The following is a 9,226-nucleotide window of genomic DNA, read 5'->3' as shown; positions in this document are numbered from 1 at the left end:
ATTGAAAATCTGAAGAGGATGGGAAGAAGAGACCTTGCCCTAGAGCAGCCTTAAGATACCTCAATACCCGAATGACTACTTGATGGTAACTGACAGCATGTTTAGCTAAAAACTGACTGAGCACTTGCACAGAGTAGGCTAAGTCAGGCCTGGTGAGAGTTAAGTAAAGTAAGCAGCCAATAAGTCTTCGATAGCCTGATGGATCTTCATATAAATTGGTATCATTTGTAGATAACTTGAGAGTAGATTCCATAGGGAAGGCGGAAGGTTTTGAACCAGTTAAACCAGTGTCAGCAAGTAAATCAAGTATGCACTTTCGTTGGCATAAAGATATACCAGCTTTGGACCTCGCAACTTCTAAGCCAAAAAAGTATTTCAGCTGGCCTAAGTCTTTAATAGCACTTGCCAAGAGCACATCTAAAAAAGACTTCAACCTTTCAATTCCCTAAATATTATCACTTGCCAAGAGCACATCATCCACATAAACTAATAAGGCCATAAAGGAACTGGCATATTTTTTAATGAATAGAGAATAATCAGAATTACCTTGAACAAAATCATAGGAAATGAGAACATCGGATAGATTGACAAACCATTGCCTAGAAGCCTGCTTTAAACCATAAAGACTTTTTAAAAGACGACAAACTTTCTGTTCTCCGTGGACAACCAATCTAGGAGGCAAGTCCATATATACCTCTTCATGTAAATCACCATGCAGAAATGCATTATTGACATCTAGTTGATGGAGATGCCATTGTTTGGCTGCAGCTACAACAAGTAATAACCGAATGGAAGTAATGTTGGCCACAGGAGAGAAGGTATTAAAGAAATCTAGGCCTTCTTGCTGAGTATATCCTTTGGCCACCAATCTAGCTTTATGTCTCTCTATAGTTCCATCCGCTTTATATTTTACTTTAAATACCCATTTACAACCAATAGGCCTTTTATTGTTAGGAAGACTAACAAGTTCCCAAGTTTTATTTAACTCCAAAGCATTAAGTTCATTTTTCATGGAAGCTTGCCATTCAGGAAGTCTAGAAGCTTGTTTATAAGTTTTGGGTTCTAGAGAGTTAGTGATAGAAGTTAAAAAAGCTTTATGTGATGTGGATAGTCTGCCGGTAGAAAGAAAAGGGTGAAGAGAATAGAAATTACTAGTAGAATCAGTTGAAGTAGATGCCTAAGTTGCACATAGAGATGAAGAGATATTACCACAACCTGCGGATATGAAGGTGTTTGTTTAATTCTGGTTGATTTTCTGGGCTGAAGGACTTCTTGGTCAGTTGAATCAAATATTGGAGTCATACTAGAAGGAGATGGAAAAGTAGATGAATCTAAAACAACATGTGTATGAGGTGCAGAGAAAAGAGGGGAATTATTATGTGATGATGCAAATTCTATATTCTGATATGAACGGAAAAATGAGCTGGCAGAAGGGAAATCTGAAAAGGTTTGTGAAATAGGAAACATAAAAGAATGATGTTTAGGATTTGGTGGTAACATTTGGAAAGGAAAAATTGTTCCATGGAATATGACATTTCAAGAAACAATTATTTTATTGGTGTTTAGATCCATGAGTTTATAACCTTTAATATCATAAGGATGTCCGAGGAATATACACTTTATGGCTCTTGAATCAAATTTCTGTCTATGACTATTTAAAGTTGATGCAAAGCAAAGGTAGCCAAAAACTCTTAAATGAGAAAAATTAGGTGTTTTGTTAAAAAAGCCTTTCAAAGGGGGATTTATTTTGAAGTAGAGGAATGGGAATTCTAATTTATGACACTCTTCACATAGGGTGGCTGCAGTTTGCACACAATATCTCAAAAATTAATAATGGGAGGTTTTCTTGAACATAAGGCTTATTTCATGCTCAATAGTGATTTGTGTGAAGCATTCCTACACACTCACTCCACTTTACCCCATCTTGCTGCTTATCGAGGGGTCTAGCACTCTGCACTTGTTCTCTAGATGATGGTAGAAACATGTTTAAATACCAATATATTTGATAAAACTTACTTTATGGTGTGTCAATGTCTAAAAATCACTGGTACTAGAGAAACCCTCATTGTCAGACCATAAGCTTTGACAGAAGAAGAAAATTGATTTGCTATCATTTTACAAAAGTTTCGATGAAAGAGGGCCTTATGATTTAGCTTTAACAGGTATACCCAGTACACCTGTGAAGTCATCACACTATAGTTAAAAAATATCAAAACCAAAAGTAAGAAGTAGTGCCAAAAAGGACCCCATATTCACAAGATCAAATCGCACTTTATAGAAGTACTTTGAAATAAGGAAAAGGAAGCTTTTTGCTTTGCTAAAGGGCATATGGCACAAAACATGTGGTTACAATCAAAAAGTGATAGCAAAATGTCAATTGTTGAGAGAATGTAATCTTGAACTAGATACATGTCCTAATCTACAATGTCATATATCTAATGGCTTGTGAGTAGAAGATAAAGCAAAATGTGTAGAATTAAACTGAAAAAAAAAAAAAATTGCAGGATTTAGCTTTTGAAGAAGCTTGAGTTAGATGGTATAGTCATTCTTTCTCAAGAGCAGTCCCAATCATCTTCTTCATTAACTGGTCCTGTAAAAGACAATGAGAAGCAATAAAGGTAAGAGAAAGATTAGATTGTTTAGTGAGTTTAGAAACAGAAAGTAGATTATAAGAAAAATGAGGAGCACACAAGTCATTATGTAAAAATAAGGAATCTGAGAGACATACAGTACCAATATGTGTAGCTGGAACTATAGTACCATTAGGAAAGTTTATGGAGGGCATTAATGGTTTAGGTATAGAATGATATAAAAGTGGTGAGCAAATCATATGATCTGTTGCACCTGTGTCAAGAATCCAAGATAGACTGGGATTTGGCTTAGAAGCAATAGAATTACAAGAAAATAAAGATGGTGTATGTATAGATTGCACTTTACCAGAAAATTGAGAAGTGGTGACAAGATTAACAGCAGGTTGGACAGTATTCTGGTTGGAAGAATTGGGCTATGATGAATTGGCAAGTGCCATTAGTTTATTAAATTCCTCCAGAATGAAACAAAACTTTGATGGCATTACTATTTTTGATGTAGACTTCTTGAGTTTGAATGGCCGCATGAGCAGAAACCATTTCTCGTCCTTTAGTCTATTCCAACCAGGGGATAACATGAAGCTGAAAACATTTATCCATCATGTGACCATTAACACCTGATTACAATGTAGGGAGGAATTGTTGGTTTGCCCTTTGAAGATTTTGGCTGGGTCGGATCTGCTGATTAAAATTGCTTGCCATCAAAGCATGAGCTCATTATATGTAGAAGAATGTAAGGGCACTGGCTTCTCTTGAAGCAATAGAGACAAAAACACTTTGGAATGCTTGGTAAAGGAAAATTAGCAGCAATTGGTTCTTACAAAGGCATAAGACTTATTTAACCCCATCCAGAATTTAAGAGAATAAGCAGATGATGTAATCGATGTGAAAAATTAAAAAGTTCAAGGTACATGTTGCCATTTGTACAATGGGACATGTGTGGAAACTGGGTTAAGCTAATGTACTCGTCCCAAAGAGCTTGACGGTACTGAAATACGCGAGAAAGAAAGAGCACCCTGAATGATGCAACTCAAAGATTTTTCAAGATGGAAAACCTTTGTCAGTACATATGTAGATATTAGCTTGAGTTTTCGTGTTCCAAAGATCAACAGCAGAATCACAAAAAAAAGTTAGTCTATTCTTTGGAACGGACATTCATTAACCAAGAAAGAACATATATTTGCCTTAACCATGTGTGTGTTGGACAACTTGATTCGAGAAGGAGGAAGAAGGAATCGAACAATCTATGAACTGTACCTTGTCGTGCACTGTCAATGCAATGATTCTCGAACGACTTCATGCAAAACCTAATTTTCCAGTGAAGGAGTTTTGAATACCTAGCAAAGCACCAGGCTCGTAAGTGTGCAAGCAAATAAGTATGGACTTTATGAGTCATTGTAGGGTTGACAAGAGAATTCCATAACTATTTTCAAGCATTAGGAAGTACTTTTGACTGCTGCGCTGTACCGTCGTGGCAAATTGCCCGATACCAGTTGCAAAATTGAATATAGTGGAGACAATAGAGACAGAGATGGGACAAAACGAACAAGGCTGAACTTTGAGAATTGAATCAATGACAGGATACGTCAGAATTAACAGAACTCATATTATAATACAGTAAAAATAAACAAAATAAAAGGCTAATGAAATCTAAACTTCTGAACTAATTCTTTAAAGACTCTGCGAAATAACTCTTGACTCTCTTTTTTCTTTCTGTTTTAAGTCTTTCTTCATTCCTTTTTAATTCCATATTCTCAATATAAGATGGAATACTCCAATAGTTGGCAAATCGTAATTAAGCACCCTAGCCGGATATAATATGAGCGCGACTAAATTTTCATGTTGATTGAGGTCATAGTTATATGGCTTCATATGTAAGGGTTCATGTGACTTGAAAATTAATCCTTTCTTTCTCCACTAGAAAAACAAAATCTCTGCTATTAAAAAGAAAGGGGATTCCGATTTGTAAAAATTTTAAAAAATTCTCTATGATTACCCATAATATCTCTATAATAACTATACATAAAAATTTTTTGTATTAATCTATGTATATTTTAAGAATATTCCTATAATTATCCATAAATATTTGAAAAACTATCCCTAATTATTTATAATTTCTTTGAAATAATATTTTTTACTATATTAGAAATGTAATTCCAAAAATACCCCTAATCACCCATAACTTGTTGCTTGAATAATAACAGTTGTATGCTATGTGTAACATGTCCTTTTTATAAATGTAGATAGACCACATATGTAAATTAGTTATTACTCATTGTTATTTTATAATAAGGGGCACTCGGTAAAACTAAGTATTAAGTGTTTAATGCTGAATTAAAATCTAATTTTATGATTTAGTTTTGAATTGAATTTGGATTGATCAGAAATCTAAAATTTGAATTATTTTAATTGTTTGTTATTTAATATCTAAATATGTGTTGTCTTTCAATTTAAACCTTCTCAACACTCAAGAGTATAAATATATTTGATAAACTAAATTTTTAATTTTAATAAAAATAATATTTTCTTGTCATATATTTAATTAATAATTATAAATAGAAATAATATAATTTTATTAGGGTATTGAGCTTTTTTTGTCATTTTAATTTTGTTGTACAGGATACAATTGCAAAAGAGACCTCTGAATCTAATTAGTCATGTTTGCATATTTGATTTTATTAGAGGAATTTTAATAAAAATCATAACTACCAGACCTGTTCAGTTATTTAGTGAACTAATTCAAACATGACCTTTGTTCACGGTTTTGAATAAAATAATAAATATCTAAATAAAGCTAAAAATTTATAAAACAACAAACAGTTTGTTTCCCCATTATTATTTTGAATGTTCACGATTTTAAATATTGGAGGATATTACGGTGGTTGGAATCTACCGGAATTGAAAAGCATTTATAGGGGAAAGATGGTTTGTGATACTCTTCGAAGTGTTGATATAATAAATGAGTGTCCAAAGCTAAAGAGGCCCCCTCTCTGTCTCCCCCTGCATCTCAACACTTCGAAGAGTATCACAAACCATCTTTCCCCTATAAATGCTTTTCAATTCCGGTTGATTCCACAACCGTAATATCCTCAGTTATTTAAAATCATGAACATTTCCTCAATTATTTGCCTCTTTGTGGTTTTTGTCCGTATCCTCCTGGGCCTTTTGAAATTAGAGCCGAGACGTCCGACCCACCCGAATTTAGGGCTGGTATTTCAGACCCAACGCGATCCAACTGTGGCTTCAGCTTCACGCGTCTTCGGCTCTCCTCCCTCCTTACTTCAGCGAACACCTCTCGGGTTGATGGTAGAGGTCTTCGGCCAAGTATTCGTCCCCATAAATCATCCAAATCTCGGTTGAGGCCGGCCAAGAACTCGAAGACCCGTTCATTTTCAAGTTGTTTTTTGTATCATGCGCTGTTGCCGGAGCATTCCCATTCTTCTTCAATGCTCAGGTTGAGCTCTTGCCAGAGATGGGTCATCTCCATGAAATACTCAGTCACGCCTCGCTCGCCTTGCCTCATTTGCCACAACCGGGTCTTGATCTCAAAAATCTGCGAGTAAAACTTTCGACGTCGAATACGTCTCCGAACGGCGTCCCAGAGTCCTTCGCCGTTGGCCAAGAACAAGTAGATTTTCCCGATCAAAGGTTACATCAAGTTGACGAGCCAAGCGGTGACCATGGAGTTTTCGGACCTCCATTTTTGCAAGGCTACAACTTCGGTGGAGTCGGGTTTCCTCCGTTCGCCGGTAAGATAACTGCTCCCTGTCCCTTCGATACATTTTATGGATTGAGCCCACTCACGAAACTTTTTTACGTTAATTTTTCACTGTGAGTGAAAAAGTTGGTTGTCTAGACCCATATTCACACCTCCAACGGATGTGATTTCTGAATCACCGTCGAGAGTTTTCAGTAAGGGTGAACCTCTGTTGTTTCGGTGTCGTTGGTGATAACGTTAGCCATAGTTAGTTAAGGTTGAGAAACCCTAGCTCTAATACCATGTTAGCAGAATTCAAAATTCTATTCAACTCTGCATACATTAACATTGTGTACATCCCAATCTTATAATACAATCACCTAATCTGAATAAGGAAATAATCCCCTCCAAAATAATAGATAATCCCTACATTTATACACTTTCCTAATTTACCCATTATACACAAAGATACTCGGGATTTTAACAGTATGTTGAGTAGATGGTTCAAATTGCAAGCTACATGTTGTTTGTTCTATGAAATAGTACTGCCGTCCTATTTTCAAATTTTTAGCTTAGATCAATCCCCTTCTAGTTCAAAGATTTGTTGTATGGAATGGAACAAGTTAGTCCCCGTTCTCTATTTTTGTTTTGAGGTTGGAATATTGCTGAATGGTAAGGTTGATGGCCGTATATATTAAAGCACCCTAGCCGCGGCTAAATTTTCATGTTGATCAAGGTCATAGTTTCACGTGACTTGAAAATTAATCTTTTCTTTCTGATTCTCCACTGGAAAAACAAAATCTCTATTAAAAAGAAGGGGGATTCCGTTTCATTTCTAACATTCCTAAAATACCCTTATAATTATCTGTAAATTTTTTAAAAAATTCTCTATAATTACCCATAATATCTCTACCATAAAAATTTTCTGTAATAATCTATGTATATTTTAAGAATATTCCTATAACTATCCATAAATATTTGAAAAACTATCCCTAATTATGCATAATTTCTTTGAAATAATAATTTTTACTATATTAGAAATGGAATTCCAAAAATACCCCTAATCACCCGTAACTTGCTGCTTGAATAATAACAGTTGTATGCTATGTGTAACATGTCCTTTTTATAAATGTAGATAGACCATATATGTAAATTAGTTATTACTCATTGTTATTATATAATAAGGGGCACTCGGTAAAACTAAGTATTAAGTGTTTAACACTGAATTAAAATCTGATTTTATGATTTAGTTTTGAATTGAATTTGGATTGATCAGAAATCTAAAATTTGAATTATTTTAATTGTTTGTTATTTAATATCTAAATATGTGTTGTTTTTCACTTTTAACCTTCTCAACACTCAAGAGTATAAATATATTTGATAAACTAAATTTTTAATTTTAATAAAAATAATATTTTCTTGTCATATATTTAATTAATAATTATAAATAAAAATAATATAATTTTATTATTGTAAAAAAAATATTATTTTAATTTTAATCACTTGGGTATTGAGCTTTTTTTGTCATTTTAATTTTGTTGCTAAAAGGTACAATGCACAAGAGACCTCCGGAATTAATCCGTCATGTTTGCTATTGATTTTATTAGAGGAATTTTAATAAAAATCATAACTACCAGACCTGTTCAGTTATTTAGTGAACTAATTCAAACATGACCTTTGTTCACGATTTTGAATAAAAATAATAAATATCTAAATAAATGCATAAAATTTATTAAAACAAAAAACATTTGTTCCCCCATTTATTTGACATCATTTACATTTACTACAATCTTGTATATAAATTGTATTTAAAATTATTATTTTATTTTATTTTATTTTCATTAAAATTGAATAAAAAATTTAAAACTTTAACTAAATAATTTTAAAACTAAATTAAAAAATAATAGTTGAAAGGCAAATAATTATGCAATAATGACCCCCATGTTTGTTCTTCCATTATTATGTTTGAACTGTTAAATTATAATAAACTTTCACTGTATTTTACCTAAGTATTTGATTATTAAAATGATTTATCTTCTAATCTATAACTTTCAGATAACACATAATATTTTATTATCTATTTTAATTTTGTAATATAAGTTAATAAATTTCTTCATCAATTTGTATAAATGAATATAGATAGAAGAAATCATATAAGATATTAACGAACTGAACAAGAAGGAGAACATCCTCATAATAACAAGAGAAGAGGAATTTATTCAATAACTGCTGAACAAAAAGCAGAATATTTAGTTATGTAGCACTATAATTATGCAAGAAGAAAACAACATAATCGTTATCATAAAATGAATTACCAATGTCTTACAAACTAAATCGGCGTGCCAGCACTAAACGATAGGCTAGAAAATTGGGATGTCAAAGACTAAATGAAGATTCACATTCAAGCGTGAATTCAATACTTACCAATAATGAAAGTATGCTCATCCTCTACTTTCTTAAATAATACTTTCTCAATGCAAACATTGAAACTTAAAATGGTTAGTACTTTTAAATTTTCTTATAAAAGAGCACAAAACAATTAAGCAAAAACTTATAGAAACTAATAATATATATATATATATATATATATATATAACTATTATTTAAACTGCAACAGATCATGGTGTTGCAGAAATACATGAGGAAATTTTTGTTACTATGATTTTAGCAACAAATACAATTATAAATTTCAGCAAGTTTGTGTTAATACATTTCTTTTCACTATATTCTTTACTGTATTAATTCATATTTTCATTATATATTGCAACATTTCTTCTACTACTATGAAATACTGTAAATGATCTCATTTTAATTATAAAAATATCGAGATCTATTCTCCAGAGCTCGGCCGCCCATCCAGGTTGCAGGTACTTTTCTTAGACAAAAACTCTTTTGCCGGGGAAATACCTTCCAACTTACTTGTCCCATTGTTCCAATCTTG

The sequence above is a fragment of the Malania oleifera genome, chromosome 1 (genome assembly GCF_029873635.1).
Source record: "Malania oleifera isolate guangnan ecotype guangnan chromosome 1, ASM2987363v1, whole genome shotgun sequence".
NCBI classification, from domain to species: Eukaryota; Viridiplantae; Streptophyta; class Magnoliopsida; order Santalales; family Ximeniaceae; genus Malania; species Malania oleifera.
Note: the sequence above shows the minus strand (reverse complement) of the source record.